The 26255-nt window shown below is 44.3% G+C and overlaps 1 long non-coding RNA gene across 1 annotated transcript in view; it reads right to left on the reverse strand.

The window, feature by feature from the left end:
* Positions 1-12886: 12886 nt before the first annotated feature.
* The window catches only part of LOC119857973, a 28405-nt gene continuing 15036 nt past the window's right edge, over positions 12887-26255 (reverse strand). Inside the window, exon 2 of the long non-coding RNA XR_005293751.2 lies at positions 12887-20943. This is a non-coding gene — a long non-coding RNA (uncharacterized LOC119857973). The remainder of the gene's footprint in view (positions 20944-26255) is intronic.

A 26255-nucleotide genomic window follows, 5' to 3' on the forward strand; every position in this document is an offset into this window, starting at 1 on the left:
AAGTGCAACTCGCCGCAGTGTGTTTTGAGAAGTTTGTGCAATGCCTCATGGGACCAAAACATTGTCGCAGGGGAGAATGGGAACATTGCATCGGCATCCCTTGATGCGCTGTGCTCCCTCCCTCTTATCAACGGCAAACAACCCAGTGGTTTTCGCACCTTAAAACCACCATGCATACGCCATAAACCCAGAAGCATGAAGCGAGCTCAGTTGTGCACTCTTGCTGTGAGCATCTCAAACACCTTGCGTCTTCTCTTGCAGTATTTCCAGAGCCGAAGTAGGTCCCGCTGTGCGGAACATAGCGATGTCCTGCAAGCAGCCTTGCAGCAAGCCTTGAGAAAAAACAATTCACAGTTGCTGCTGGCAGTCACAGAGCAGCTGCACTCTGTTGAGCACTGTTTCTGGTCCCATGAAACAAGCACTGACTGGTGGGACCACATTGTTTTGCAGGTATGGGATGACGAGCAGTGGCAGCAGAACTTTTGAACGCATAAGGCCACCTTCTAGGAACTTTGTGCAGAGCTTTCCCCTGACCTGCAGTTCAGCAACACAAAAATGAGAGCTGCTCTGACAGTGGAGAAGTGAGTGGCAATCACTATTTGGAAGCTTGCAATGCCAGACAGTTACTGGTTATTAGGGAATCAATTTGGAGTAGGTAAATCAACTGTGGGAACTACTGTGTTCCAAGTGTACAGGGCCATTAATTGACTTCTGCTATGAAGAGTAGTGAGTCTGGGAAATGTGCAGGACATAGTGGATGGTTTTGCTGCGATGGGATTCCCTAATTGCGGTGGGGAAATAGATGGCACACATTTCCCCATCTTGGCACCAGACCACCTTGCCAAAGAGTACATAAACCGAAAGGGATACTTTTCAATGGTGTTGCAAGCGCTGGTGGATCACAGGGACCGTTTCACCAACATCAACGTAGGATGGTTGGGGAAGGCTCATGACACGTGCATCTTTAGGAACTCGGGTCTCTTCAAAAAGCTGCAATCCGGGACTTTCTTTCCAGACCACAAAATGAACATTGATGAGGTTGAGATGCTTGAAGTTATCCTAGGGAACCTAGCCTACCCCTTGCTCTCATGGCTCATGAAGCCATACACTGGCTGTCTGGACAGCAGTAAAAAATGGTTCAAATATAGGCTCTGGAAGTGCAAAATGGTGGTTGAATGTGCCTTTGGTCATTTAAAAGGCGCTGGAGAAGTTTACTAACAAGTTTGGACCTTAGTGAAGAGAACATCCCCATGGTTATAGCTGCCTGCTGTGTGCTCCATAATATCTGTGAAAAAAAAGGGGGGAAATTTTCCACAGGGGTGGGCAGTTGAGACAGATCACATAGCATCCATTTTTGAGCAGCCAGACACCAGGGCAATAAGAAGAGCACAGCAAGGGGCGTTGCATATCCACGAGGCTTTGAAAAGCCATTTCAATAATAAAAGGAGTACCCGTGGCACCTTAGAGACTAACAAATTTATTAGAGCATAAGCTTTCGTGAGCTACAGCTCACTTCATCGGATGCATCCGATGAAGTGAGCTGTAGCTCACGAAAGCTTATGCTCTAATAAATTTGTTAGTCTCTAAGGTGCCACGGGTACTCCTTTTCTTTTTGTGAATACAGACTAACACAGCTGCTACTCTGAAACCTGTCATTTCAATAATGAGTCACACTAATGTGAGCTGCTTGTCTGCATTGTGCTTTCCCTAACCTTCACCTGCCTTGTATCACTGTCCCTGTAAAGCCAGCCCCCCCAAGCCCACTGCTTCTACTCAATAAAGAACATTTATTTCTCAAATTCATTTGCTTTATTTAACAAACATAAGTAAAGAGGGAGAACAGGAAAAAAAAGGTAACCTTGGAGAAAGGGGGTTGTAAAGTTGGAACGGGAGAAACATTTTCAGCTGTGTAACATAACACCACATTCCAGACCATCAAAGAACTGTGAATGGGCACCTTCTGTTCCTTGTACCCTCCCCCTGTGTTAAGTGAAAGGGATAATGGACTTTTGACCCACCCCTCATGCAACACTTTGGGGAGGATGATTCTGTGCCAGGCGATGCTGGCTGGCTGTCCACTAGGGTCTGCAGAGGGACTCTACCCTCCTGCTTCTGTTCCTGCAGTTCAACCAGATGCCTCAACATGTCTGCTTGGTCCCCCATAATCTGAAGCATTTCATCCTGCGCTGCATGCTCTTGCTCATTGGAAGCTTTCCTGCTCTCCATGTCAATGTCTAACTTCTTGGACAGTGAAATCCTCCATGCTCTTAGCTCTGTGTCAGCTGTCCCAGAGGCCTTCATTATCTCGGTGAACATGTCCTCCCACATTCTCTTTCTCCTTCTAATTAGCAAAAGTCTGCTTTCAAGTGTTGACACACTGAAGGACACACTTCCAGCTGTCAGTCGTGAAAAAATAAAGGAACCATTGTACATGAATAAAATGTTTCCATAGTAAGGCCGTTTTCATTAAAAAAAAAATTCTTATTACACTAGGTGCTAGCCATAACATAATCAGAATTTGTAACTGTTCACTGCGCCGTTTTGCTGTTCCAGCCATGGTGAGTGTGCCTCTGCCCCCCGGGTCATGGGTGACTGCACTTTTAATGAAGTTTATGGCAGGCTCATGTCGGAAGCAGTGGTAGCTAGTCAAACAATGGCCCTTCCCACGGGAAGCTGTTTACGAATGGGGCGTGGGGAGGAACGTTTTCACTCCCAAATTGCGGAATCTCACACATGGGGCCTGAGATCCCTATCAGCCACTTTAAACTACTTGCCAACCCATGCCGAGCACAGTAAAGGCACATTAGAGCCGCGTGGTTTAGCGATCCGGAATGTGTGTGGGGGTCTACATGCCCTTTTTTTTCTTGTAAGAGCACTTTTAATGAGAACTTCCCCCATTTCCCCTAGGAGACCCTACTGTAATATCAGTCTCCTGAGGGTAACAGAGGCAGAAATGAAGGAGATGCTGCAAGCGTCTGGGTATAGACCCGGTCCTTATGCTGCTATGCTGTGTTCTTCAATGATGCCAGCAGAATTAATTCCAGGAGTTGTGTGGGAAAGTGTCCTACCATGGTGGAATAAATAAGACTGCCCTGCCCAGGAACCTTCTGCAAAGGATTGCAGAGTACCTCCATGAAAGTTTCCTAGAGATATCCATGGAGGATTCCCGGGCTATCCCAGTCCACAAAAACAGTCTTTTCCAGGGGCCATCCTCTGCGTAGCTGGAGTGGCCTCTTGTAAGCAGAGAGCCACAGCACCTCGCTTTTTCTTCACAGTAAACATGCGATACCATCGAATGTGCATGCCCGCTAAAGTTTAACTGGACTTTGACTGTAACTGTATACTCACCCAAGGTGCCTTCCCTGGCATCACGGTTGGCCACCGTGATGTCCTGCGACCCACAGGGATCCAGGGTTAAAAATATTTCCTAGATTTCGGGGAGAACAGATCCACTGATCACCTGTCTCCCATTCTCCTCCTCCTCCTCTTCCTCATATCATATCATCCTCCCTGTTGTCCCTAGACTCACACATATTGCTTATGGGGGTGCTAGTAGGGTCACCCCCGAGAATTGCATGCAGCTCGTTGTAGAAGCGGCTTGTGTGGGGTTCAGCACCAGAACAAATGTTCGCCTCCCTTGCCTTCTGGTATGCTTGGCAAAGTTTTTATTTTCACACAGCACTTCAGTGTGTCCCTCATGTAGCCCTTCTCCCCCATTCCACGAGCGATCTTTGCACAGATGTCAGCCTTTCTTCTGCTGGATCGGAGCTGTGCCTGCACAGACTCTTCTCCCCACACACCGATGAGATCCAGCACCTCCTGTGCAGACCAGGCTGGAGTGCATTTGGGGCATGTAGTCTCCATGATCAGCTGTGCTCAAGCTGGCATGTTCCCAATCCTGATCAAACAGGAAATGGGAAATCAAAAATTCCTGGGGTTTAGCAGGGGAGGGGCTGTTTCCTGTGTGCCTGGTTGCAGTGCAGCAGAGTTGAGAATGATCTCCAGAGTGGTCACAGATGAGCATTGTGGGACACCACCTGAAGGCCAATTAAATCAAATTACGCAATGCTGTGTCTGCATTACCTCGCAGTCGACCCATGAAAATCGAATTAAGTGCTACGCCTCTCGCAGAGGTGGATTACAGTCGTCAACATTAGAGGCAATTTAGGTCGGCATAAAGGACCTGGTAGTGTGGACACATACATAAACAGGTTGACTTAAGGCCGCTTCCTTTGACCTAACTTTTTAGTGTAGACCAGACCTTACTCTGTAGCTCAGTTCCCCAGCTATAAAATGGGAATAATGCTTCATTTCTCCCACCCTTTGTCTTGTCAGTTTAGATTGCAAACTCTTCAGGGCCTGTTACTGTGTATGTGCACAGAGCTCAGCCCAATGGGGCCCTAGTTTTGGTGAGGGTCTTTAGGTAGTATTGTAATATAAATAATAATGGTGTACAACCAGATTCTGATCTCTCCCAGTATAAAGTTCACACATTTCCCATGCCTCCTGGCTTGAAAGAGGCATTTGGCCAGGCCTGGAAAGGAAGGGGATGAAGCGCAGGCAAAAATGCTTTAAAAAGAGCAAGTTTTGGCAATTTATTGCTGTATACTACACAGGTTGGGATTTGTATTTACAGGTGTGTAGAAAGGCTAATCTGCAGCTAATCGTTTCCTTGTCTTTTTTGTTGTTGTTGTTTTCAGCTGGAAAGTACATTTTAGGTGCCGTTATTGCTGCATGCATTTTTTGGGGCTTGGTGTATGCGTTACTCATGTGGTTCTATAAATGGTAAGTGCCTAGTGTGCCACAAGTGTTACGCATCATGCTATCAGTTTCAGCTGTGGAAATATAAAGAAAGAGAGCTTTTAAAGTAAGTAATCAAAGAAACCAGAATGTTACTTTGCCAGGAATAATAGAATATTCAAAGACTTCCCTAGGAATTATTTTATGGTGTGGAAGAATATCCATTGTGTAATCACAATAATGTCCTTCCAACAGGATGATAATACCAGTTAATTTACAGCTGTTGGGTGATTAGGAGCAATGAGGCTTGCTATGTACCAGAGGTGCATGCATTAGGCAGCATCTACACCATACAGTCACTGTCCATCATATCTTGTCTGATATATCCATGCTTAGGTATATAGCTCCTCTATTAGACAGGAGTGCTGTGTTTATTATTGCTGTGTTCCAAAATCATTATACACATGGCTTTAGCTCATAGAAAAGCCATCTTGAAATGACAAAGTAATGGATTTTATCCTTCCTGTATCCCTTGGCTGATGATGGACTTGATTTTGTAGCTACATTGAGAACTATGCTTTCTAATAGGATGAGCCTCTTTCAATGTCATGAAAAAATTACACACATTTTTTAGTTTTTATAGCTAAGACATTTCCATGGTAAACAATAGAATCCAGAACTACTACTGCAGTCTACTACAGGGGTGACGGCCACCATCTGGGCTGACACACTGGTGACTGAGCCAGGGACCTGCAGAGCTAAAAGGAGAGCTGCTATAGGTTGATCTAACACTTTCTAGCTAAGAGCGCAGATCCATGCTCCCTGTGGATCAGCACAGATGGGCTGAGGAGCACACAGAAGTAGGCTACTGTGACTTTACTAGTAGGGCAATTATTGAACCCAGTTCCCGAGCTGAACTGCCCTTGGCTGAGGACCTGAGTGGGGTTGGACGGGAGGGAATGTACAGTACATTTGCACTTCTTCTATTCTGGGCCTGGCTAGGGAACTGTGTGGCCCCTAGCACAACTCTGAGCAGTTTCTGGGCTACTCAAATGTGCACCTTGCTGCAGATGTCCCCAAAGGTCCTTTCTACTAGCCATGAGTAGCACGAGCACCATAGTACTCAGTTGACTCCCCAGGCAATGAACTGGTGACCTAGAACAGCTAAACTTGGCACTACAACACTCCAGGGTTTCCCCTACATCAGTTCCAAATAGATCTACAGCTATCACTAGAGGTAGATTTAGCGGTGAGATTAGTGCATTCTAAGGCTAGACTTTAAGAGTCAAATTACCCCTGATTTATATCCTGTTAACCCCCTCTAAAGACAATGATATTGCAGTAAGGGCAAAAGCCAGCAGTTTTAGGTCCATCCTTCACTTGGATCATTGTGGGCAGAGTTACTGTTACTTAGACTTTTAAGTACACAACTGTGCCTGAAAGTCAGGTGCTTAGATGTCCAAAGTGACCGTGATTGAATTCACACCTGTTTATACCCACCATCAGCTGGTGCAAAGGGGGTTGTTGGCTTTGGACTCCTTTGTGCTCCTCTGTGGAACTTTTCTACTGTGCAGAATGGAGTTGGTCTAATGATCTGTTAGAACAGTGGTTCTCAACCTGAGGTTTGCAGACCCCAGGGGGTTCATGGACTATGTCTAAGAGGTCTGCAAAAGACCTAGACTGAAAACTGACTGAACTATTCAACTCAACTATATATACAGACAATACGTTTCCAAAGGGGTCCGCACTGCCATTTGAAATTTTTTAGGGGTCTGCAAATGAAAAAAGGTGGAGAATCACTGTGTTAGAATACACATCAGAAAAAGGAAGAGATGAAATTAGAGTTAACTAAATATTAAACAAAAAAAGGTGATAAACAACAAGGTGTGAAATTAACATTGGTTGTTGTTATTGTTTCTAACTCCTATTTAGGAAGTGTGAAAAAGAAGAAAAGAAAAGAAAGGATGAAAGCTGTGGGAGCTGAGTAACAGTTTATGGTTTCCTCAAAAAAAACCCCAAAACAAACAAACTACTTTTTCCTTGAATTATGATGATCCAAAGCTAGTAATTTAGTTACACTGTGAATAAACAGTGCAAATTTAGTGCTAGCTGAGTGTGGCAGTGTTGCCATCCTAGTTTACTCCCTTCTGTAGGGGCTAGATCTCTGCTCACGTTCTCCACCAACTTGTGGCAGGGCTCGTCTCTGCAGCACCCCCCTCATGGCTCACCATAGCATTGTTCACCCTGTCTCGGTTTTCCCAACAGGGGAGACATTACTGCATAGGAGAGTTTATCAGCACCACTCAATAAGATACAGGTAACAAACTTTGACAATAGTACCAAGACCAACACAAACAAAAGGGTTTTCTGCCCCTTCTGGACTCAGCTGTCAGTTCCTTCCTAGTCTCCCACAGAGCACTGACTCTCAAGGCTTTTCCCCTGTCGGGGTCTCCCTTCTTCCAGGGCCAGTCACAGAAGTGAGCAAGCAAGCAAGCAAGCTAGCCTCTGTCCTCCTCCAGGCTCCTGCCTGGCAGTTACCCTTCTCAAGGGCCTACCAGAAGAGCTAACCAACCTTCTGCAGTGTCTCCACCTCCTGAGCTCACAGCTCTCTGTAGCTATACCATGACCCCTTCCTAATTGGGTCTAATAATTAAACAGGGCTATCTGATCCCTAGCTGATTGGGATCGAATGGAAAGGTAGCTGATCGATCAGAGGTGCGGCTGGGCCCAACTCCCTTTAAAGGACTAGCCAGCCTGTAACACAGATGTTCAGAACTTTGGTTTGGATAGTCCTCAATCCATCCTACTCCTGTGTTTTTAGGCCAACTCCTTCCCTCTACCAGTGCACAGCAGCCAGTCATGTATTCAGGAGAAATACAGAGAGATCTTCAATCATATGTATGAAAAGCTATGTTCAGTGACACTGAGAAGTGTGGCACACTGAGGAAAGTCAATAGATGGAGGAGACAGAAGCAGCCTGAATTGAGAGACAAGCGTTTTCTGCCTCGTACATATCTTTGAGGAGAAATACCTGTGGAGAACACTTTTTAAAGAGATACCTATCCAGAATAGCTCAGCTCAGCTGCAGAATCTGATTTTCCAATGAGCCCTTGCTTTCTACTCAGTTTTGCATTAAGGACTGTACTTAGGATTAGTGCCGATTCATAGCCGGTAGCTAGCATCCTGCTCAGGTGTAAACCTCAGGCATAGACAAGGAAAATCACAATTTTACCAGCTGAGCTGATTCTAGTTTCAGGCAGGGTAATTGGTGTAAACTGGCTTTACTTTCAGTTTGCATCAGTGTAGCTACACCGATTGCTGGCCAGTGGTTGCTGAAACTCAAGTATAAACAAGGCTTGAGGTACAGGGAAGAAATTACCCTAAAGTCATACACAGGTGGAACAACTGTCCAGATTAGATCCTATTTGACTCCTGCTTTCCAACCTTTCACTGTAGCATTGAGAATGTTTGTGGCCACCTCAACAAGACTAGATAGCAGTGTCATTCTAAAGATACAGACTCTATGTCTGTTGAAATATTTGATTTTCCACGAGATTTCTAACTGCTCCAAGCCCTTGCATTTCACTTAGAAGCAGAATATGCAATTTGTTGACAAAATGTCAGTTTTAAGTGGAACACCCACCCAACTCCCAAAATAAAATTAAGCACGGTCCATGCAACCAACCTCTCAGACAAAAGTTTGGGAAAACAGAGGAGCCTTGCAGTGTGCCCTGGAGGTCTTTTAAATAACAGATTTGGTCAGACCTTTAGGACTAGTGTGGTAGCAACTGAGACAGATCTGGAAATGAGCATGAAAGTGGTTTTCAGGCATCTTTATCTCCCATCCCAATTCTGGGGCCACTAGGCACTGGGCTGGTCTGAACGTACAATTTAGAGTAGCATACGGTCTGCTCCAAGTTACACATCTTGTAACAATCCCGCCAGAGCTGTTACAGCAGCTGGGAATTGACTGAACATAGAAGCTACGCAGCTTTTCCAAGGGAAAAATGGGGACTGCTGTATCAGTCTTAATACCATCTTGAAATTTCCCCATGCTGGGGAAGTCCTTGAGAAGCCATTTAAGTTGGCTTGGTGACTGCTAATGTGCCAGTGGATCACCATAAAGTCACCAGAGCAGGGACCAAGATCTGGCCCATTTCCTCTGATGAAACAGCTTTGCTTCCTAAATAACAGCTCCTGTGAATTATATGAAAAACCCTGGAATCCTGTTTCTAGAATGAAGTGCTTAGTTAACGTGACTTTCCACTGCCAGGGATGGATTCCTGTTGGAACAGTGGCTCTGTGAAGCTGCACACTCATGGATGCTGCAGCAAGAACTATTTGCTCTAGAACCTTATCTACTCCTGTAGTTCATAAGAAGGCCTTACATTTTCAAAAATGGTTACAAGCGACATTGGTTTCAATTTGATTCTTGGGGGTCCCTTTATTAACGTTCAGCCACCAAGCTAAAGGGAGGATTTCTCGCTCTCAAATGGAGTTCACTTTCTCTATGGATATTGATAAATCACCCCTCCCAGAGAGGTCTATTATTCCTTCTAAAACATACTTCTGAGCAGCACATTTATTTAGCCTCTGCCACACACTCTTCTGAGATCAAAGGCATTTGCAACAAAGGCACCAAGAGGAGGATTCCCCAGATCACTGTACACCCCACTCCGTATGCCTATACACTATCAGCACTCAGTATATTGTGTGTGCTCAGTATAGCACACAGACTCAGCATATATATATTTCCATAATAAACATACTCACTAGAATTCTCAGGGACAAACAAGAGAACTCCTAGGAAAGGCACTCACCCACAGTTTGTTCGCTAAGCAATGTTGCTTCTAAAAAAGCATTTTTGTTTAAATGAGAAAACAACTGAACAGATTCCCCAGACCTTCACTCTGCCTCCTCTCTGCAGGAAGCACAATTCTGGCTTAGCCCAGGCTAAAGGGGATAATTTGTGCAGGAGTCTCTCCCCCTTCCCCCTCCTCCAAACTATGAGTGAACCTTCCAGGTTGAAACTGCCTCCTGCTACATTATCTTTACTTTTAACTCCTAGCTCCACTGAAGTCATGTTGCTTCTGTTACTCTGCAAGTAGCCATGTGAGGGCTGCATTTCTGTTGCCTCTTTGAGAAAGTTATCCCCCCACCCTACTGCAGTAGTAGGCTGTTTAAGGTGGATAATCAAAGGGCAAGTCACCTCCTCTTTGGCTAAGTGTCCGTATTGGCTTCTACTCTCTAACCAGGGATGATGGGTAAAGCCAGGCCGCCCCCGACTCCAGTCAAACACCAGGTAAATGGCTTTTCATAAGCAAAGTTCAGAACCACACAGGAAGAATGTGACTTAGTGGCAGACAAGCTTGTAAATAATAAAGGCTTCCTTATAGCTGAAGTTTTGGAGTGCTCAGCAAGGCTCCTCTTACATGTTGAATTTAATAAGGCTTCTCCAGCCAAAGACTATCCCTCAGCTTTTCACCTCGTCCCAAGGGAAATCAGTTTCTGATTTCCCACTTCTGGTAGACTCCTGCCCAAAAGCAATTAGATTTTTACAGAGGCTCCCAATCAAGGTTCTTTGGTGCCTCCTGATGCTGCCATGGATGATGTTAGTCTCATCAATAATGATTTAAGCTTCTGAAGTTCTCTCTTTGCTTCCTGTGGGCCAGATTGTGAACTCCTTGCTCCCATTGGTGAGCAGCTGCTCCTGGAAGTAATCAGAGTGAAATCAAGGGGACGACCCAGGTGAGTAATTTTTCATCAGTGGCAGTAAGGTGAGAGGTGAAGGTGCCACAACCAAGCTTGAAGGAAATTCGATAATTTGCTCAGGAAAACTTCACACTGCAGGTGGGTGAAAAGTCAAGATTTAACAGTGTCATAAATATAAAGGGAAGGGTAACCACCTTTCTGTATACAGTGCTTTAAAATCCCTCCTGGCCAGAGGCAACATCCTGTTACCTGTAAAGGGTTAAGAAGCTCAGGTAACCTGGCTGGCACCTGACCCAAAGGACCAATAAGAGGACAAGATACTCCCAAAGCTTGGGGAAGGCTTTTGTTTTGTGCTTTTTGTTTATGTGGTTGTTCTCTCTTGGGACTGAGAGAGACCAGAAGAAATCCATCTTCTCCAAGTCTCCAATATTGCAACCAGTATAGGTAAGCCAAGCAAGGTGGATTAGTTTATCTTTTGTTTTATGTGAATTTTCCCTGTGTTAAGAGGGAGGTTTATTCCTGTTTTCTGTAACTTTAAGGTTTTGCCCAGAGGAGAATCCTATGTGTTTTGAATCTGAATACCCTGTAAAGTATTTTTCATCCTGATTTTACAGAGATGATTTTTACCCTCCCCCTTTTAAATAAATAAATAAAATCCTTCTTTTAAGAACCCGACTGATTTTTTCCATTGTTCCAAGATCCAGGAATTTAGGACTTTGGTGATTTTGTAACCAATTGGTTAAGATATTATTCTCAAGCCTCCCCAGGAAAGGGGGTGTGTAGGGCTTGGGGGGATATTTTGAGGGAAGATGTCTCCAAGTGGTCTCTTTCCCTGTTCTTTGTTTAAAACACTTGGTGGTGGCAGCATATTGTTCAAGGACAAGGCAAAGTTTGTACCTTGGGGAAGTTTTTAACCTAAGCTGGTAAGAATAAGCTTAGGGATTGTTCATGTGGGTCCCCACATCTGTACCCTAGAGTTCAGAGTGGGAAAGGAACCCTGACAAACAGCTAGTAGCAGGAGAGGAAAGATGACACTGTAGTTAAGGCAACAGACAGTGATGCGGGAGACTTGGGTTCATAGATTTCTGTTGTGATTTTAGGGTCTGCACCTCAGTTCCTTAATTATAAAATGGGGCTAATAATGCTTCCTCTGTCCATTTGTCTTGTGTAGATTGTAAGTGCTTCAGGGCAGCGCCAATCTCATACAATAGGTATATATAGCACCTTGCACTATGGGCCCCTGAACTCAGTTGGGGGTCTTTAGGCATGACTAACAATATTAATCCTAGAGATGGGTATTTATCACTCAGGAGCGAGAGAAGGAATGGCTGGTTTCACCTCACACACCCAAATACACAAAGATGGTCACGTTAGCATTATACAGTATGTGTGTGTATATATATATATATATAATTTATTTCACACAATCCTGATAAGAGTTACAGGTGTATTTGGAATCATTTACAGTTTCACAGCATATGGAGTGGCCATACAGCTTCTGATGTGAGTAACATACAGTGTGTAGAGAGTACACATTTCCAATCCACCCACCCACCATTCACACAATGGGTTTCAAAGCTAATACTAGATTCAGCTACATAGGAAGCCTTGAGAATGCTAGGATACAGCGTTGGGTGTCATACAACACTGTAAGTCACAATGGGACAAGCTAAACTACTTTAATTTTCAATCTAGTATTTCTAGTCTACCTGCATTATTGCATTTATACGCTTTTTTTTTAAAGTCAAAGTAAAGAGAATACTATATGGGAAAGGAAAAATTCTTTACTATTTTAGGATTTGAGCTGCAGCCCATACAAAGTGTCCATAGAAGCATAGACAAGATTATAAATTCAAAAAGGTATAAATTAGCTGTATAGCTTTTGTGTGTAGGTAGGTGTCCATTTTCCCTGGGAAATGTACCCAGCAGCATATTGTCTCTGAAAGCAAAAAAAAATCAAACCTGTATGTTAAACACAGGTAATTATATCCGTGACCAGTAGGTCTGTATAGGGAAAAAAATCAAGGTGTCACTCTGATAATTACTATTAGTTGGAAAACTTTTAGGGCTTGATCCAAAGCCAATGGAAAGACTCCCACTGACTTCAAATATGGTTGCAAACTAACATGGCTTCACCCAGTAATGTGCTGGACTTTTTTCATTGACTTCAGTGGGCTTTGGATCAGGCTCTTAAGAATTACTAGTTTAAAAAAAATCCCCTTTAATCAGACCAACAAGTTTACTTTATATATTTTTATTTCTCCGATACCTCATAAAGAACCTAAACCTACCTTAGCAAATGGTGGAATATCTTTGGATAACTGGGATTGCATGTTTTAGAGATTTCTTTAGAAAGGTTCCTAACCAGTGATTCAGGAAAAGGCACCAGAGGGGCTGCTCAAAACTTAATAAAGTCAAACAATTTCCTTTTTTAAAAAAAGAAAGGGGGGGGGGGAAATATGCTGTCCTTGTTCTTGTTGACTCGCCCTAGAAACTTTGGACTGTTTGAAGCTACAACGATAGAGTCTGGCGCGTACTGCAGGGCTTGATGAAGATAGGCAGAAAGTTTCCCTCTCACTGCTGGGCATTGTTGCACCGTAGCATCAACGTGCAAGGGCAGATCAAGGCAGAAACTTTGATTCTTGGGATGCTGGCCCAGATCCCTAAGTGGGCTAGATCCAACTGTGAAAACCAAGGTGGGGTGGAATGGGAAGATGGCTATGCAGGGAAGATTGCAGACTCCAGGTTAGGAGCTAGTGTCGTGGGGGAAGTAGGAACAGGCATGGCACGTGAATATGTCGTAGATCCTAACCAGTTCTATTTTATCAGTGAAAAGTAGTGTAGAACAGCAGATTCTGCTCCCACTGCTCGTGGTAAACTTGGTCACATCACTACATATCAGGTGAGTCACTGACAGCGTTTGCACAGAATGGAGATTTTAAGACCGGGGCAATGCAGCAGTGGAAGGTAGAGCCACATCTGTGAATAGCTAAGACCAGTAACCTGTGGTCTTCCATAGTGTTTGCCTGCTCTGAGATTCATCTGATTGGGAAAGCTGCCGTTTCAAGACAACGTGAACTTGCCATGTGATGAGTACATCTTCACACTAACCTAGTCCCATGAGACAACACAATTTGAACAGCCCACCAACATGGAAACAAAGCTTGCAAACTTTTCTGTGCCCAGCTGATGCACCGACTTCAAACCTGTTCTCTTGTGGCGTCGGAAATACAGCATGTGCCATGCACATTAGCAGATTTCCAAGGCCCACTATGATCCATGCCATGGACCTAGTTCAAAATCAGGCCTCAAGTCTTTTGTCCAATGAAATATATTTAATTTCTTTCATCTCTGCACTCAAATAACTGAAGGATCAATAGCACTGGCTTGAGCCATGCACAGTGCATGCAAATACTGTGCTAGCTTTCCTCACACAGCTTTGCCAGTGCATCTCAACCCTGACCTGCAATCGTTCCTCAGTGCTTCAGTTGGGGGCCTCCCTTGAACAGAGTGCCAATCATGTAGTGAGTCACTGATGTGCAATAATGAGGGCTAGAATGAGACTAGAAAATTAAGGTTCTAATACTGTGAGGTGCTGAATGTCCCCAACTTCCATTGACTTCAATGGAAATTGAGGAAACTCATCACCTTGCAGACTTGGGCCATAATATTTACTTGTGACTTGGGTAACTATAGCAGATTAAAAGCTTGTGCACCTCCTTCCCTGCCTGTAACATATAGCCCCTGAGTATGCCATCTATATATTAAATGGCATAACTTTTGCTATTCTTTGGGTGGACTGTTAAAAATGTACTCCTGCATTTGAGACAGTCACATAAATCTGGTTTCCGCATAGCCCTGGTGAGAGCACACTTGGAAAATTGCTTGGGAAGATTATAGGAATGCTAAATAAAATGAAAAGGGAAGCAAGTAGTATTCCAAAATTGGAGGATAAGCCATTAAGTGTAAGGAAACAAATGTCCCAGATCAGATTCTCAGCTGATGTAAATCAGTGTAACACCATTCAAGTCAATGGGGCTATGCCAATTTATTCCAGCTGAGGATCTGGCCCATATAAACTAGAAATGAGTTTTAGAGTGATGGCGGGAACTTGGTCATAGCCTATGAATACCTAATAGTTAATGGAAGTGCAGAATTTATTCTCCGATGATGGCTGGAAAAAGGGCAAAAACCTGCAGCTAATGAGGAAAAGTTCTTAACTGCATGAGAAAATTGTACAATGAAATGATCTTCTCAATGGCACATGGTCAAGCACCATCATTATGGAATGACATAGTGAGTAGTCCTGTGAAGACACTGGACTGAATGACACATGTGGCCTTCAGTGGGTCTCCTGTCTATGGTCCAGATTACAATATCCTTAGGCTACATAGTACCTTACATGATTAATCCCTCTGAAGTCAATGGGAAATAAGTGCTACTAAGTGTGATCAAGGCTATGACAGTCTAGCCTGAGGAGAGGAACATTAAATATAATTTATATCATTTGATAGTCTAATTTAGGTATTGCCTCATCATCTGCCACAAACTAAACATAATAGCTAACATTTATCAGCCTACACTCAATGCCCTTAATATAACTGGACATGCTGTTAAAAGTAATAAGCAGTATGTGCAACAGATGGTCTTTGGTGAAGGATTAAACTAAAATCAAGATTGGGTTGGAAGAGTTTTTAAAATTCAATGGGCCAAGAAAAGTCATTTCTTGATGATCCAAGTCCTTAAATTATTTAAGAATTGTTTTAAAATACATTGTATTTTGGGGCTAGGAGTAATTCATTAAATGTAAATAGAGCAGTAGTTTTGGATGCACCGTGCGAGAGGGACACTCTTCATAGTCTCCGCTTATGGTTTCCCTGGCGGTCCATGAGATCAAAGGATAGAACCTGAAGTATGAGAGTGAGAGCTCCACACGTGGAACCCTTTCAAATCAAACCTAATGGTTGTTTTCCCCATTCCCTGTGAGCGAAATTAACCCAGCACAGAGGGACCATGCCAGAATACCACAATACAAATGAAGAAGAAGAAAATGGGAAAGTAGCTCTAATGGCCTGATCCATAGCCTATTGAAATTAGTGGAAAGACTTCCCTTCATGTTTTTTGGATCAGCCCCCAAATCCCTGATTCAGCAGAGCACTTAAGCATGTAACATTGAAGGGCCGTGGGTCTACTTAACGTTAAGTATGTGCTTAAGTGCTCTTGGTGAATCAGGGCCTCCATGAGATGGAAAGCACCTGGCAGAACACAGTCTCACCATGCTGAAAACGCTGTTAGAGCATCCCTCACGCTCAGATGTGATTCTATCCCACAGCAGACCTATTAGGAGGCCTGGGCCTGATCCAAAGCCCATTGGAGTCAATAGAAGTCTCTCCATTGACTTCAGTGGGCCTCGGATCAGGCCCCACCAGAGGAAAGGTGGCCAATGTCAGCTTTACAGAGCTGGGGACAGGGGAAACCCTGTCCTAAAAAGTGACAGTCTTGCATTAGATCGGGAGGGGTGGCTTCTTCAAAATAGAACAAATGTAGTAATTGAATCTGTTTTAAAGATAAGCTGCATTTTCTACTGCAGTGTTTGTATAGTTAATCTATCAAATTTCTAAACAGCATCAATAAGAGTAAACTAGCAATCTAGATCTCTACAAATCCCCAAGCCGGAATCTTACCCGTTTCAAGCTTTAATTCGTTCTCACTGAGGAGATGTCACTAAGAGGACCTCATATGACAGCAAACACAACACAAAACATCAAGCAAATAAAGGCATGTGCTCAGTGCTGCCGCAAGACAGGACAACTATTTATTTAGCACAGCAAGTTCATTCGGTAGCCTTTTGCCTTATGACAAATTGGGTTTCAATCTGTCGTTGGTTCCAACAGAGAGATCATTTGCTCTTCTCAGTCTAGTTCTCACTGGCCGCTTGTGCTCAACAGGAAACCACCATGCAGTGCAGCACAACGGTATAACAGACAGCATCTGCTAAAAGGGGTAGTTGCAAGTCAGGACTGAAGGGCACCGAAACCCTGTTTGTTTAGGAAGCTTGCATGGCACCTCCTTGTGATATACCAGACTCAAACCAGCACTAGTTCCACTACAACACGACACATTCCAAAATACTTTAAAAGAGGAAGTACCTTTTTAAAAGCAAAGTAGCCCACATGACTATTTGGGGAAGATGGGGAGACAGTAATTATTAGCTTGTAGCACAATGGGGACTCTATACATTCAGGAGTTTCCTAGCCAGACATTCTCTTAGTGGTAAGAAATGACCACGACCAAAAATGTTGCTTTGGGCAGAATGCGAATGGTACAAAAAAGAAAACATGGACACTTTGTGTGAATGCAGGTGCACAAATAAAGGGTGGTCTCAATATTTTTCTTTACAAAAAATATGGGTTGTGTAGCTTTACAAAGACTGCAGTAAACTGTAATATATACATGTAATATTCTTCAAGCAGGCAGTGGGTTTGTACACATCCACACAAAAATGGGTGTTTTCAGACCAGCAAATGAGCTGGGTTCTGGAGAATGAGACAGTGGACCACAGTACCGAGCAATTACAGCAAGTGAATGATTCCCTTAGAGACCTAACCTATTTCTTCACGGCCATAAATATGATTGAGGGCAAGGTTATTTTTCAAGATGACAAGTTCTAGTCCTGCCCCTGTCACAGTCTCCTGTGTTTCAATAATCTCCCTGGCCTATTTCAGGAGGAAATTATTGGCTTAGAACTAGAGTTGGCCCTGCATCCAAATCATGTATCTTATTGCTTTGGGGAACAGTTCAGATCTGGATGGAAGTTTTGCAGTTAAGCCCCTCCCAGCTCAGAACGTTTTTTCTCAGTTTTCCAAAGATGAATGCAATCAAATTAAAACACTTTTAAAAAGAGGAAGAGAGGAGGGCTCCTGCGAAGCATCCAATGTTTTCCTCCTTGAATTTCTGTTTACCCTGGTTAGTTCAGAAAGGAGCTAGATCTGTGATTTTTATCACACACTCCACTGGAAAACACATCTGCCAGAACTAAATGGGAGGGCAACAAATAGGGAAGCATCTCTTGAAGTAACTTACACTTGAAGCTAGAAATCAAATCTCTGCTTCATAAGTTCCAGGAGTCACCAACCCTGCCTTGGCAGGAGACAGGCTAGACAGTTATGATTTCTTCCCCATCTCAGGGGTCTGTACTTTGCACTTCCTTCTTTTCACCCTATCCTCACCCCAGCTTATAATAATAAATTAACATCTCAGCATCTGCAAAACATTATGGGGACACATTAGCTCCCCAACAAGGAAAGGTTATTAAAGAAACAACCAGCCAAACAGCCTTCTGGGTAGATAATAACAAGGAATCCCCCATGATGTAGCTAGTCTATTCTTACTAAGGTTTTCCCATAGCCTTCTCAGTACAGGAGGGAATGTATTACAAGCTGGAGTTATAAATCCTGTCCACAATACAGGTGAAACAGTGCTAGCACCTATCAAGTTTAAGCATGGTGGTTGTTAGCACTTGTTTCAACAATGGGGCAAACCTGATCAGATTGCATCAGTCTGTGCAATGGAAAAGAACATATGCAGGTTAAAACTCAGAAACACACAATAGTTTGGAAACCAGGAGATAGAATTTTATACCCAAAGAGGCCACATACTTCTGGGAATATTTTAAGAGCCTCATAGAAAAGATGGTGAAAAATTAACTGCAGGAATAGAAGGGAATTTGTAAAGAAGCTGTGCCCAAATATTCCGACGAGCCACATGTACTCAGTAGGATAAATTCTTAAAGGACTCTGAGTTAGAAATCTAGGAATTGCCAGACTGGATCAGATATGTGGTCCATTCAGTCCAGTATCCTGTCAACCAACAGTGGCCAATACTAGATGTGTCAGTGGAAGATGCAAAATATCTGGTGTAAGAAACTAAGAGACTTGGCATAATTGATGCTTCATCTAGCCCTTATACTGGTTTATACGCCCAGGTGCTCAGGCTCCCTTCCAGACATGTAACTTACACCCCACTTCTACATTTCCTCTGAATTTGGACTGGTTTCTCTGGCTTTTGAAAAGTATCTTTGCCAATCATCGCTGCAAAACTGTGACACTCCTGTGTATCACTCACCGGTTAGCAAGAACTACTGCTGAGTTCCAATGACTCTTTCGGTTATTCTGTTTCAATTCTGGCTCTGTTTAAAACAAAACATTGGATAAAGAATCCTTTCCATACGCTAGCAGCAGCAGCAAATAGGGGTCGTAATGGAAGTTCTGAGTCTGGAAAGGTCACTCATCCTCAGAAGAGTTGGGGTGTCCCATCTTCTCAGTGTCATGGGAAAGGCTTCAATGAATGTAGTAAATGGAGCCTCCATCTATCCCCTCCCTTACTTCTCCCTTCCTACCCACGGTCTGGTTTTAGATCTCACCTCCTTCCCTTCCGCCCCAGCAAAGAAACCAGGCTGTTTCCAAGCTTTGGGAAATTGTTTCCACTTTCAAGACATGGGTTTTTTTACATTTTCCTGGTAGACTCAAATTAGGTGGTAGAAGATCTCTCCAAGCACAATCTGTTTTCATCACTTTTGCACATGGTTTTCCCAGCATAAAGGGGATCATGTATATCATTCCCATAGTGCTTCATGTGCTACTTGCCCTTAAAGCCCAGTTCTTGTCTGCCTTTTCTTCTACCTTTGCTGCATGCAAGGAGAGATCAACCTTTTATGGAAAAGCACCAGGATTAAGGGCCTGAGCCAAAGCCCACTGAAGTCAATGGAAAACCTCCAATGGACACCAGTGCAGTTTGGAGTGAGCCCTAAGTGCTCTGCTGAGGCCAGTTTTAAGTTTATCAAATATTGTATTATGTCCGAGCTGTAGCTCACGAAAGCTTATGCTCTAATAAATTTGTTAGTCTCTAAGGTGCCACAAGTACTCCTTTTCTGTTTGTATTATGTCCAAAACAGTCCATCACTCTCTAGGGCAGGAATGTCCAAACTCTGTCCCAATGGCCTTATCTGCATTGGCAAATGGCTGGGTGCCTGGGACTGCCCCCAATATACATAAAATGGAGCAGATTGAAACTGTCCTCTGTATGACTAAAGATGGGATGGGACTCCAAGTCTTGTATGTTGTCTCCATGGGCTGAAAACTGCACTGTAGATCTCAGTGAGACATATTTGCCCCTTGAGCTTCACTGTAGCTACTGGTTTGCATCTCAGACAGGGAAAAGGTTCTATAATGCCATATGATCCACACTCTTCTATATCACACAGTCAGCTCACCTCCGGCTATGGGTTACTCCTGTCTTGTCGGTTTGTTTTTAAAGGTTGGGTGATAAGCATTAGGAATATAATGTACATATTAGGCCAGAAGCTCGGAGCTGCCATCTTACATGTCTGCAAAGCGCCCAGCACAAGTTGGGGTATGATATTAATAATAAACCACAATAATTGATGAACTGGGTCTTAGTACTGTTCCTTTTCTCCCTTTCCTCTTCTCTACCACAACCCAATTTAAAAAAATCAAAATAAATAGAGCAGGGTCTCAGGATAGGATGTAGAACACCTCTGCTTGGAAATGCTGGGACTATGGGAAAGTGGGGAGTCTCCTGGGGAGGAGCGTGGGGGAGGGGACACTGGCATTTACACTGATCAGGAGAAGCTGTAATCTATACACCATTGTACAAGCCAAGTTATATTACATGAAAGCACATAATGAGTGCATGGAGTACCCATACTGGTCAAACTGGCACAGCTCCTTTGGAACAAGACTTCTGGAGTAGTTGTTGGTGCTGTAGTTACCCTATCTAGCACTCTCTCTATATATGTATAGATATGTATAGAATTTACTGCATGCATGTGTTTCAAAAGGAACTGTACAGTTGATTATATTTCTCTCCCCCAACCCTTTCTCTGTCTTCATTTTTTCCGGGCTAGAAATGCCACTCCCAGAATTACAGCAATGGCAGCCACCACCACACCTCCAACAATGGCCAGTGGCTTCACATTGTCGAAGACACTGCCTGAGGATTCCTCTGCGCCGTTTCCCTTGTGCTCAGAGTCAGGGGACTGGCCGGTGGCCTCTTGCACCTCCGGGGCCGCAGGGCTGTGGTTATTCAGTGCAGCGGTCTCGCTGGCCGCCTTCTTCATTGTGGCCACAGGGGCGGGCTGCTCCTTGGAGGGGGTTTCCTTCTTGTCTGCGTTCATAGCAGGCCCGGGGTTGGGCTTCTCTGGCTTTCCTGAGCTGGCGGCCTTGGCATCAGGTTTGCTTCCGCTTCGAGTGCTTCCTTTAGATTCCATCCCTATGAGTGCAGTCAGGGGGTGGGGGTGACCTGACCTTCACAGGGCCGGCTCTCAGGATATTACTACCAGCTATATGGACCCACGTTGCTTTCACCTGGTGTAGTCAGGCTGATGGATCAACCTCAAATGGATCCCCTGGTAGCAGTCGTCCCAGCAACCTTCTCACTCCGCCAATATTTCACCAGGACATGACACGGAACCTGGAAGAACAAACAGAAAATGAGACATGAGTGAACAGGATGCAGAGTGATAGATACAAGAGCCACCGAGAGCATGTTTTACTGTCAGAGCCACTCTACTTGTAGGTTGCGGTGGAACTGTAGACAAGCTGTACAGATTGGGGCAGTGATTGTCCTTTTAGTATATGTAGGCTTTGAAGGATTAGATTCATCATCAGTAAAGGTCAATAAACATTGATTTCACCACATACATACAAACTGACTACAAAAATATTTCCATCGATAATCAGCAAAATTTACAGATAGGCAAAGGAAGAAAAATGCTACTTGAGAACTTATTGTTCTCAAGAAGAAGGGAGAAAAATTGTTCCCAACCTCTGAGGGTAGAAGCAATGGGCTTAAATTGCAGCAGGGGTACCTTAGGTTGGACTTTAGGAAAAACTTCCTATCAGGGTGGTGAAGCACTGGAATAAATTGCCTATGGAGGTTGTGGAATCTCCATCATTGGAGGTTTTTAAGAGCAGGTTAGAAAACACCTGTCAGGGATGGTCTTGATAATAGTTAGTCCTGACAGGAAAAAAACAGCTAACCATTTTGGTCAATTTCACAGTCATAGGATTTTAAAACCAGTAAATTTCATGATTTCAGCTATTTAAATCTGAAATTTCACGGTTTTGTAATTGCAGAGGTCCTGACCCAAAAAGCAGTTGTGGGGGGTTGTAGGTATTTTGTAGGGGGCAGATTGCTGTACTTCTACCCTTACTTCTGCGCTGCTGCTGGCGGTGGTGCTGGTGCCTTCAGTGCTGGGCAGTTGGAGAGCGGTGGCTGCTGGCCAGGAACCCAGCTCTAAAGGAAGAGCCGTCACCAGCAGCAGTGCAGAAGTAAGGATGGCATGGTATGGTATTGCCACCCTTACTTCTGCACTGCTGCCTTCAGAGCTGGGCACCCAACCAACAGCCGCCACTCTCCAGCTGCCTAGCTCTGAAGGCAGTACAGAAGTAAGAGTGGCAATACCATGACTCCTTAAAATAAACTTGCAACCCACCTACAACTCCCTTTTGGGTCAGAACCCCCCACTTAGAGAAACACTGGTCTCCCCCAAGAAATCTGTATAGTATGGGGTAAAAGCGCACAAAGGACCAGATTTCACGGTGGGAGACGACATTTCACGGTCCATGACGCGTTTTTCACGGCAATGAATTTGGTACAGCCCTTCCCATGAGGCATAAATGACAAGTGGATGGAGCATGAGAGGGATCAACAAGGACTCAGGCTGGTGTTACAGCTTCTATGTGATGGAAAGAAAAGAGAAGCTGCTGCCAGCCAGCTCTCTGCCAGAGCTGCACTGGAGATGCTTGGTGTCAGTGATGCATCTGGGAAATAATGAGTAAACAGGAGGCAACCATCAGATCTGAGCAGCCTTCTTCATTATCTCCCCACTGACCTTCAGCGCTTCCAGGGTCCTTTGGAGAGCTTTCTGCCAGCTAAGTGAAATATGAGCTTATTAACACAGTCAGCTTAGAAGAGGAGGCTCGCCTGAAAACCTCCCCAGCCAGAGGGCTTCGTTTGTTGCACTTTTGTTCCAAGATGACCCACCGACTTCAAAAATCTCATAGAATGATGGTTTGGGGGGGCATTAAAAACCCTCTAATTCTCCTGTTTATAAGGGGCTGCAGCAAGTGGTGACATTTCTGTGCAATGTTCAGTGTGCTTCCCCCTCTCTGGGAAACATTTAGAATAATTAGCACTTTATCTCTCCCCTCCTCCCCCCACCCCCAAAGTGAGCCTGGGTTGGAATAAAGCTACATGAGGGGGGGTGCAGGGGCTCATCAAAGGGAAATAAGCCAACTACTTGTCATCTGGTTTTAGGTAGAAACCTCCTATTCCACAGCTGTCCACTATGCTGTTTCTTGTGTAGCGGCCATCATTTTGCTCAACACCAGACATTGAACCAGGCACCTCCCTGCGTGTCTGGGTCTCTATAGCTTGAATTCTGTAACAGGCACACATTTTCAGTGGATCAGGTACAGAGCAAGAGGCATAACACCAGCTGCTTACATGCTTCCAGAGAGAAGCAGTTTCTCCTGTGCAGCCAAAGCCCACTGAGCATCTCAAATCCCAGACAGCTGTCAACTTGGCCAACGCCAGGGACTGAACCAGGGAGCTCCGGAGCTGAAAGCAGAAGTCTACAGCTTGAGCTAAAAAGCAAACTTCTCAAGCAGAAGCCTGTAATAGACCCATACCCTCTGTGGATCAGGCATGGAGGGGGACACATAATATACACTGACCAGTGGGGTCAACCTTTCACCAACCTCTGAAGTATTTGGTACTGGCTGCTGTCAAAGATATATGAATATAGGAATTGCCATACCGGTGCTCCATCTAAGTCCAGTATCCTGTTTCTGATAATGGCAAGTATCAGCTACTTCAGAGGAAGGTGCGAGAGACTATAAAATGGCCAATAAAACAATAAACTGTCCATAAAAGAAATTTCTTCTTGTCCCCCTAAATTAGAGGTTGGTTTATGCCCTAGAACATGAGGGTTGTATCCCTTCCATTTCCCCCCTCTTTTTCATAATCCTTACTCTGGATATTCTTGTTATCTGTATACATTTTTGAATCCTGCAAAACTCATGGGCTCAATGATGTCCTATGGCAATGAGTTCCACAGACTAATTCTGCATTGTGGAAAAAAAAAATCCTTTTATCATTCTTACATTTGCTGCCTTTTTAGTTTCATGAAATGTCCAGGGGGCCGGTTTAGATGGACCACTGCTCTGGTCCTGCAATTCCTGTGTTCTTATAGCGGGCTGAATCAGCCCCACAAAAACTTTGGGCCATTTAAGATGTGGATCTGAATGCAGATCCAAATTCTGAGGTCTAACCATAGTACAAGCAAAAACAAAGGATGCAGGTAGCTAAAAATACAACATCAAGAATGTAGCATCAACACAAGTGCCATTTCTGAAGTGAATTCAGTGCACTATGAAAGATGCCAGAGTGATGGCCCTGGAGACGGACCTCTATTTTTCCAAGGAATAAGTACAGCACAGGCTGCAGCAATGTAATCTTCTCCCACCCTGCCCTGCCTCAGCTCAGATCTAGAAGGGCCACTTGTGTGGTCAGCACAGCTAGTGCATATGTAATGCAGGCTTCATGCAAATTCAATCGTGAGGCCCTGCTAAGGCTCTTAGCCATGCTGTGGACACCCGGCCTACAGGAACTAGAGTGAAACCCCCAAACACACTTCATATAAAGTCAATAAACAGCCATAAGATGGTACAATTGTTGGCCACGGCCACTCTGCTGGTTTCCACACTGGTGGTGATACAGAAGTGAAAGGCTCCATATGCCACTTTCAGTCTCCACAGCCATTCCAGCCATGTTCAGAATAATTGGTGTTCTGCTATTAATTTCCCAACCCACTCTAGTCCCAGGCTCCTTAATCAAGGAATAAAATGCAATTATCTTTCAGTGTATATCAAATCCAGCTACCAAACTGTACTAACAGTTATATATGGGCCAGATCCTCACCTGGTGTCGTCAATTGGCATAGTTCCTCTAACCGTAATTGATCTACACAGATTGACGTTGTCAGAGAAACTAGCCCACAATATTTAATGTTGTTCTAGACACAAAATGAGCAAATGATGATCACTCGTACTATTGAAAATATAAAAGTTAAGATTTCCACTCCGAACTCAAAAGGCCAGAACCACTCACCTGATGCACCCCGCCCTTAGGTAGATTGGAAAACAAGGACCTCAAAGCTTTGCAAATGTTTTTTGCAGAACAAAATTGTGTTGAAGTGGCTAATTTGGATTGAAAAGCTCAGTTTTTGAGTTCGGGTCTCTCTCTGTCTCTGTGACCAGAGAGCCCTGGAACCTCTGGTCAAAAACAATGCTGAAATCTATCCGTTTCCATGACACATTTTGGCTTTGACAGAACAGCATATTTCAACAAAAAGACATGCAGTTAGAAATGTTCTAACCAGCTGCACTCATGACAAAGAGAGAAAACTACTTTCCTGCTGGAAAACCAGCCCGTGTGGAATTACTAGCGCCAAGGGACATGGCTATGTGATGGTTTCAGTCAACACAGTCACTCTCACTAGAGCCCTTTGGAATCTCTCCATTCTTGAATTTTAACAAAGAAGAGGGTCATTCATTTGACAAGTATCATGAGGCTGACTGGACTGGGACTCAGGAGAGCTGGATTCAGTCCCCAGCTCTGCCCGATTCCCTGTGTGACCTGGGGTAAATCACTTAATCTCTGTGCCTCAGTGCCCCATCTGTCCTCTCTCCCACCCTTTATCCGTCTTGTCTATTTAGACTGTAAGCTCTTTGGGATAGTGTCTGAGTCTCACTAGGGCCTAGTACAATGGGTCCCTGACCTCAGCTGGACCTTGGAGGCATTACTGTACTATAAGTAATATGAATAAAATATTCACTCCTGTTATTCCTGTCGCCCTCTCCTTGACTAAGGCAACCTGCTGACATTTTTCATTCTGTCTTCACTATGTGCTAGAAGGCCCCACATCACAGAACTGCCCTGTGTCATTTCAGACCTTGGGCTCAACTGGGTGAGTGGAGCAGCCAGGAGATTGAAACACCCTTTATCCCTGCAGAGGGCAGGGACCCCAGGTGATGGCTGCAGCAGAGCTGACAGGGTAGTTTGTAGAGGAGTCAGCTGCGAATTCACTTGGGCTGCCTTTCTGTCTCCCCACCTAGAACACCAGCCCTCCACATGCTCCTCGCTCACCAGCAAAGAATTTAACCCCCTTTCTTTAATGCTCTCCAACCTTCTGGGTAGCAGGCTCCCTCCTATCCTCAGAGCTGGCTTAAACCCTCTCTGAATCCTTCCAACTAGCCCTCTCTCCTCCTCTTTTGTTCCCACTCCAGCGAAGCACTTCAGCACCTGCTTCACTTTAAGCAGCTGTGCTGTCCAGCTGAAGTCAATGGGCTTAAATTTAAGCAAGACCCTAAAGGAGAAAAACTCAGGGCCTTTATCTCTTAAGCTGCCTTTGGCTTTCTTCTCTCCCCCCCCGCCAGATTGTTTCTCTCCAACTACCTGTTCCTCCATCTTCCTTTTTTTCTTTTATCCCTTATTATAGACATTTATTTCTCTCTCTGCTTCTCCGCCCATCCCTCTCTCTCTTTCTGCCTCCTACAAATCTCACTGTGCTTGTGAACAGGTTGCACAAAAGGCATGGGGTTCTCTCCTTATTACTTCTTTGTTTAACAACCAATCCTGTTTCAAGGGGCTGGGCTGCCAAGAACGCAGCTTCCCAGCTCTTTCTTTGGGAAACAGGTCTGCAAAGAGGGAGATGAGAT

The sequence above is a fragment of the Dermochelys coriacea genome, chromosome 6, assembly GCF_009764565.3.
Source record: "Dermochelys coriacea isolate rDerCor1 chromosome 6, rDerCor1.pri.v4, whole genome shotgun sequence".
In the NCBI taxonomy this organism is placed as follows: domain Eukaryota; kingdom Metazoa; phylum Chordata; order Testudines; family Dermochelyidae; genus Dermochelys; species Dermochelys coriacea.